Genomic DNA, 7,269 nt, shown 5'->3' with positions numbered 1-7,269 from the left:
CTCCCTGAATTTCAGCTCCAAATTCCTTGAAGAAATAAGGAAGAAACCTAAACCAAATGGGAGAAGAAATGACCTCTGTTTTCCTTCTTTCTTTTTCTTCTTCTTTTCTTTTAACTTCCTTCAGATTCTAGACTTTCCACTAAGGCATAAAGAAATTTAACTCTTATCCCTTATAAGCCAAATGACCACAATACCCTCCCATTAAATTTAAGCCCTTAATCCTACCAAGGGTATTCTGGTCATTTATTCCCAATTCCCGCTAATTCCTCGAGTGTCTTTAATATTTACCCCTTACTTCCCGACACCTATCTAATCACCAACTATATTCCTCAGTATCAAAATAAACTCCAATCTATTCTCTAAATTCCCAGAATTACCCCCAGGCTCACCCCGAGCCGAGTATAAATCCTCGATGTGACTTTTTCGCTGAACCGCTCACTAGGATTGTCTCGAGTCACAGATTACAAATATATCCACATAATAATGTTGTCTCGACAATTTATCACAAATATATATATATACAGTTATGCCCTCAACGGGCCAAAATTACGCACTACACCAAAATCAACTCTCCACAACACATAATTATAAGTCTTTTGAAAATGTATTATAATATATACTATGTAAAAAAAAAGTGTTAAGTAATATAAAAAAAATATAAAAAAAAAACAAGCCTACTCCTGTAACCACCATCATCTCTTTCTCCTTCTCCTTCTCGTCTTTTTTCTCTTCCCTTCGCCCTAGCCGCCACTCCCGTAACCTCCATCATTCTCAGCTCCGACCACCTAACCACCATCCTCACAACCCTTTTTCTCCGAGCCAAGCTCCAAATCTCAGGCACCCATGAACCCAACCCTCGAACCAAGTGACCCCAGGTGCGAGCCCACCTCTGTGTGCCTTCGACCCAGTGCGACTTCCATTCACGGGCCACCACCAGCCATGATTCTGCACCTGTTCTGCTGTAGAGCCCTGAGTGTGCACCAAGTGAGGGCCTAGATTCCACAAGCCCAGGCGTGCCTCCCCTTAATGTGAGGCCAGGTGTGTCTCCAAGAAAACTCCTACATCGAGAGCTCCATCGCACCCAGAAAAAAATCGGCCCCTAACCCAGCTTCGTGAGCTCCTGGTTAAGCAACACCACAACCCGAGCCCCAATTTTGTTCCACCACTACCGACCCCCAATTTTGTTCCACCACTAACGAAGAGAGGTTATTCCGATCTTTTAACACACTGTATGATCGAATAATTAATTCGTGATTATGAATGAAATTCTGGTCTGGTTTCTAACTTGCTAGTTAGTTTTTTTATTGCCGTGATAGTGTGGCTGCTGAGATTAAGTCTATGATTGATGAATTGAAGTCCAAATTTGACAAAGATATGTATGATCATCTATAAATAATGTCCACATTGAAGTCAAAATGTATTTTTCTAGTTTGATTTAGATAGTTGTTATGTCCACAGACAAGGTTTTTCTAAAGCACTTTCGAAGAGCTCAAAAGAGGTCTGAGTATGAAAATTTCAATTTCATTATTTGTTGTTAGTGTATTGCAATTTTTTTGACCTCTTGATCACGTGTTTTTTGTATTTGTAGTTTGAGAACTGTTTGAAAAAGGAAACTTCCAAGTTCCAAACACTTTATCAGCAATTTTGCAAGGAAAAAGCAACCCATTTGCAGGCGTTGAAAGGTATTCTCTCTTATTTAAATTTGAATTAAATTCCACATTTGGTGTTTCAATTCATAACATGATATGTTCTCCATTCAATGATTACGGAGACAAAAAAATGGACATGTGATTTGGATTAAACTCTTTAAATTTTGTTTCTGAAATTGTACTGGCTCATGTTCGAATACATTAGTTAGTTCCACATTTTTTTTATTCTTATTCTATATTTTCATACTTATTAACATGATATACGGGTAAGCTTAGTGACAATAATAAGATACATATATCTAATTTATTTTACAAGTGATTCCATTTCATACCATTTTGTAGTAATTTTGTATTTGTGTTTATTACCCTTGTCTAGTCCCTTCTCATTTTCTCAAGAGTATTATGTATCATTAATGGAGAGGAGCTCGAGCTAGAAGATGATGAGTTGTTTGGAGTAGTTCCGGAGAGCCATGAGTTTGCAGGAGAATGGGTACTGTCTCTCTCTCTCTCTCTCCCTCTTTCTCTCTCTGTTAAAACAAAGAATGTGCAATTTCACCTTGGCTAACTTGAAAAGTTTCCAACTCTGATGTGGGAGATTTTATCTTGTTTTTGTTGGGGAAACTACCTTGATTTGTGTAGTCACTGAAGCTTTGTCTTTCTGGCATGTTCCTTTCTAGGTTGTAATATTTCGAGATGGGACATACTTGACCTTGAAAGAAGTTTTTGAGAGTCTGGATCTGAGGTATCATTTCATCTGCCTTCAATCATGCCTTTTCTTAGTATTTTTTTTTACTGTTATGAAAATCTCTACAAATTAAACAAGGTATTTCATAACAGTACACAACTTTTTAGAAAAGTTTCTCTTTACACTATCTATAATTTTTATGTAACGATTTTTTTTGTTTAACACCTTATTGTTTCTCTGATATTTCTTTGTTGTAAAATTTAAAATTTGATGGATTAATCTTTTCAAAAAAAAAAAATTATATATATAAATTATGATGAGTTAGAATTAGATTTTCTAAGTTGGAATTAAGTGTTTTATGTATATGATAGATTAAGAAAATGAATATTAAATTTTTTTATTAAGCATTAAGTACCTTTAGTATATAATATATATATATATATAAAATTGATGTTTATAATTATATATTTATTGTTGTGAATCTAAAAAAGATGGTATCGCCTCTGTTTTGAACAAATTGTGATATTTTGATGATATTGTAAAATAAATTATATAAATATATATATATATAAATTATGATGATATTGTAAAATTTAAAATTTGAGAGGCCACCAGTACAAAAAAAAAAGAATAGATTTTGATTATATTTTTAGTAAGAAAAAGAATATGATATTGGACACTTATTTAGCAGCTGAACATTATATCATATTCTTGGACACTTACTCTCCCGAGATAAGCTTGTTCACTGGAATATGTGTATTGATTCTTTACTGTGTCCGGTTTGTGAGTTGGAGTAGGAAACTCATGAAAATATCTGTTTTTTTATTGTCTTTTTTCTCAGCAAGTTAGATCAAAAGTTGCTTCTTGGCTGGGAAATGATATTTGGCCGGTTAAGTATGAAGATTGGTCCACTTTGATGTAGAGTCCAAGAACTTTACTTAGCTAAGTTAGATAGTAGTATTATAGTATGTATAGTATTATCTTTGTTACTGTGGATTTTTGGTTCAGACCGGGTATTATTTGGACACTCATAGTAGTACTTATAGACCTTCTAAGTTTAACCTATAGTTTAAGAATATCAAATATAACCTAAGGTTTGATTATATGACTGATATTAAGGATAATATTTGTTATATTATAAGGTTTAGATATCAACCAATAGGATTTTAAGCACATGTTATGAATGGGTAATTAAGGATTAAGTATTTTTGAGGATTAAATTAAATAAGGGTAAAATTTGAATGCTTTAAGGTCAGTCAGCAGCTTTGAATACGTTGAGGGCTTAGTCAAGGCAGTTTACCCCATTCAAACTTAGCTAAAAATGTGTAATTTCGTGTTTAAATATTCAGCGTATGCCGATATATCGCAGCTATAGGGGGCGATATATCGCAGCACGTAGATACGGAAAACACGAGACGATGCACGGTTGCCTCGGGCATACTGGCCCAGGCGATATATCGCCTACAGGGGGTGATATATCGCCTCCTCCAGCATGTTTTCAAACATTTTTGAATTCTTTTCCTTTCAGCCATTCAAACTCCTTCATAAGTCCAGCATCTTTTGAACGAGTCTTCAGCCTCTGCTGAACGATTATTCAAATTATTTTCACCTAAAAAGCCATTATTTTTATTCAAGTAAAATCAAGATACTTTCATTCCCAAACTCTATAAATAGGACCTAGTACCCAGCCATTATTCACCTTTTGCTCTAAGTTCGGAAGCTGCTAGTGTTAAGTGAGTGTGAGAGTGTATACACCTGGTTTGGGAAAATCATAAGCTTAAACATCCTAAGCTTATCAAACACTTTGGGAAGTGAGGTTCTATAGTATTTCGGTTGTGGTGTAGATTGGTCTTTCAAGTCTTTGAGGTAAACCAAAACTTTAGCTCATTATTTTATGTTATTTTCTTTCTCATAGCCTTCTATTCAGTTTCCTAACCTCATTCTTATTTTGGTTAGGAAATCTAAGTTCTTGAGCACATAAGTTTCGGTAAGCATGTTTCTCAAATGGTTTAGTCTTCCCATTCCTTTTCATCTCTTTTCGTTCTTTAGACTCACTCTTGTTTATATATGGTTTTAGGAGTGTTCCAAAAGTCCCAACTCAGTCCACATATCCCGGTAACTTTGGTAAGGAAAATAGGCTAGATTCAATATGTTATATGCTTATGTTATTTTATGTTTTATGTTATTAAATGTGTTATGATATGTATGCATGTATGTTTGTAGGCTTGGGCATATGACCCATATGACTAACAAGACCCCAAATGGGTTATGGGCATATGACCTACTTAGCTAGTAGGACCCCACTAATCCCATGGGCATATGCTTGTTTAGTCTATGGGACCCCAAGTAATAATGGCCATTATAATAAGTGTATGTAATAAGTGTTATGATATGTCTTTATGTTATTATGAAATTTATGTTTATGACTATGTGTTAGATTTTCCTTGCTGGGAATTAGGCTCATTCCTTTTTGTTTTATGTGCAGGAAAATAGCTTTAAGAGGAGGTAAGGTTCGTGGGTGCTTGGGATTGTGTATCGATGATGAATGGAGTCAAGGAGCCGAGCGTTATTCGATTCGAGGATGTAGTTTCTGTTTTATGTCTTTTACATGTATTTTCCGCACTATTTATGTAATGTCTTTTTATTTTAAATTATGGTTTTGTTTTTAAGACAATGGGATCCCATATCCTACTTATTTTATGTAAATAACTCTATTTCTACAAGTTTCCAATAAAGTATGGTATTTTCGCAAGAATGTAAGTTTTATGTATAGTTTCGTTAATGGTCCAAAAGTCTAGATTAGTGGGTCATTACAGTGGATGATCGGGAGACCTAAAGGTCTTAAGTAAAAAATAGCAGCAGCAGCATTGGCTGCTTCAGGTTATGTGATACGGTGGAATCGTAATACTTGTTTGTTCAGATTTTATTCTATGACAATTGATAGTATAGATCACTTGATCAAGTATTGTTTGAAAGCTAGAATTTTAAGACTTCCTAGGACAGAGTTTGGGAAAAAAGATTTAGCTTTTGTTGAGAAAATTATTTTTAATAAATCAGATATATTTTTATTTGTAGCTATGATATATGAATGAACTTTATTAGGTTACCATAATAATTATGATCATGCAATAGTGCACATCCAGGCAACTTATAAAAGACATTAAAAGTGAAATTGAACGCGATTCCACTCAATTGGTATTGTTGTTAATGTATAGTTTAAGGCTTTTGGCTCAATACAGCATATGTACATGTGTGTGTACGTATATATACATATTTATATAATTGTACTCTTTCAAGTTCATGAAGAAATCTTTTCATTGGTGTCCAAGTTTCGCCTTCCCATTGCATATCATGGGCGAGCATCATCTGTTGTAATCTCTGAAACGGGCATTATTCGACTGAGGTTAGGACTTATGTTTACTGTTTTCTCTTTCTTTATTAAGGCTTTGTTATTCTTGTTTGGTAACTGGAAAAAAAGAGGTACAGGGAAAAATATGGACAAAAATTGAACTAAAATTTATGACAGGTTTATGACAAAGAAAATTTTCACATCCAGGCAACTTATAAAAGACATATGTGTTGTGACTTTTAGATATTTGGTTGCAATTGAGACAAAGAAAATTCTTGAGATGGAAGGAGTTCGAAATCCATTGCCTCCTTCATTGCACAACTTTTATGTATTGATTGAAACGACAGACAGTAACGAGTCTTCTGACAAGTATTGTGTAACGACCCAAATTCGCTAATAAGGCTCAAGGGCCTTGATTGGTGTGCCTGGAGGGCATAATGGGAATTATGTGTGGCTTTAATGATTAAGATGCATGATTATGATTTAAAGCATGTAATATGATTACTTGAGTATTTGAGATGCATGACTATGTGTGTTAGTATGCATATAGGCCCTGATTAGGTTAGAAGGGCATAATCGTAATTTTGTCCATTATGGGCATAACTGCTTTGATATATGTGATAATTGTCGAGACCACATTATTATGTGGATATACATGTGATCTGTGACTCGAGACGATCCTAGTGAGCAAAGTAGTAGAAAAGTCATAGCGGGGATTTATACCCGGCTCGGGGTGAGCTTAGGGGTATAAATGGGAGTTTAGTGGATATACTGGAGTCTATTATGACATTGAGGAATGTTATTGGTGATTAATTAGGTATCGGAAGTTAAGCAGGAAATAATAGAGACACTAGAGGAATTAGCGGGAATTGGGTAAAATGACTAAAATGCCCTTAAGTGGACTAAATGATTAGAATTAATAGGGAGGGAATAATGGTCATTTGGTTTTTAAGGATGGGTATTACTGAGGTTTTATGCTAGTGGGATTGGTAGAACATTACAGAAGTTTGAAAAAAGAAAGAAAAGGAAAGGAAAAGAAAGAAGAGAAAACAGAGAGAGTTCTCTAGGTCGGTTTGTGCTTTCTTCACCAATTTCTTGAGGATTTCTGGAGTAAAGCTCAGAGGAGGGTTGGGATAAGCTAAGCATCAAGGAGTCTAAGCTAAGTGTGGGGAATTAGCAGAGGTTGAGCAAGGGTTCATCAACACTTGAGGTAAGACTTAGAATTCTTCAGTTTCAGTTTTTGGTTTTTGAGTTGTGGTGCTTAAGTTGAATTGGGTGGAACCTTAGGGAATTCAGACTTAAGGCTGAGGAGGAGCAAGCCAAAGGAGTCTAGAGGCAGCTTGTGGTCGAAATTCTATCAAAGGTATAAGGTCTAAACTCTAAACTTTGATGTTCAGCTGGTTTTTACTGGGTTTTAGAGCTTGGGAGTGGCTATGGTGAATTCTGAGTTTGTGGATGCATGTGTTTGGGTTTTAGGTGTTTGGGGTGCCTGGGATGAGTGGAGTGTGGTCATGAGGTTGTTTTTGAGTTTGGGAAAGAGTTGGAAGAGTTTTGGTTAAGGTTGGTTCGAAGAAATCGCAGAAGGG

General features: G+C 35.3%; 1 long non-coding RNA gene across 1 annotated transcript; it reads left to right on the top strand.

The window, feature by feature from the left end:
• Positions 1-1,295: 1,295 nt before the first annotated feature.
• Positions 1,296-2,392, top strand: LOC133815917 (uncharacterized). Its single transcript, XR_009884905.1, has 4 exons — positions 1,296-1,376; positions 1,589-1,682; positions 2,026-2,139; positions 2,327-2,392. It is a non-coding gene; the product is annotated as an uncharacterized LOC133815917 (long non-coding RNA).
• The last annotated feature ends 4,877 nt before the right edge of the window (positions 2,393-7,269 follow it).

This window comes from Humulus lupulus, chromosome 2 (assembly GCF_963169125.1).
Source record: "Humulus lupulus chromosome 2, drHumLupu1.1, whole genome shotgun sequence".
Taxonomy (NCBI): domain Eukaryota; kingdom Viridiplantae; phylum Streptophyta; class Magnoliopsida; order Rosales; family Cannabaceae; genus Humulus; species Humulus lupulus.
The sequence above is the reverse complement of the archived record's forward strand: the minus strand, read 5'-3'. Positions and strand labels throughout refer to the sequence as shown.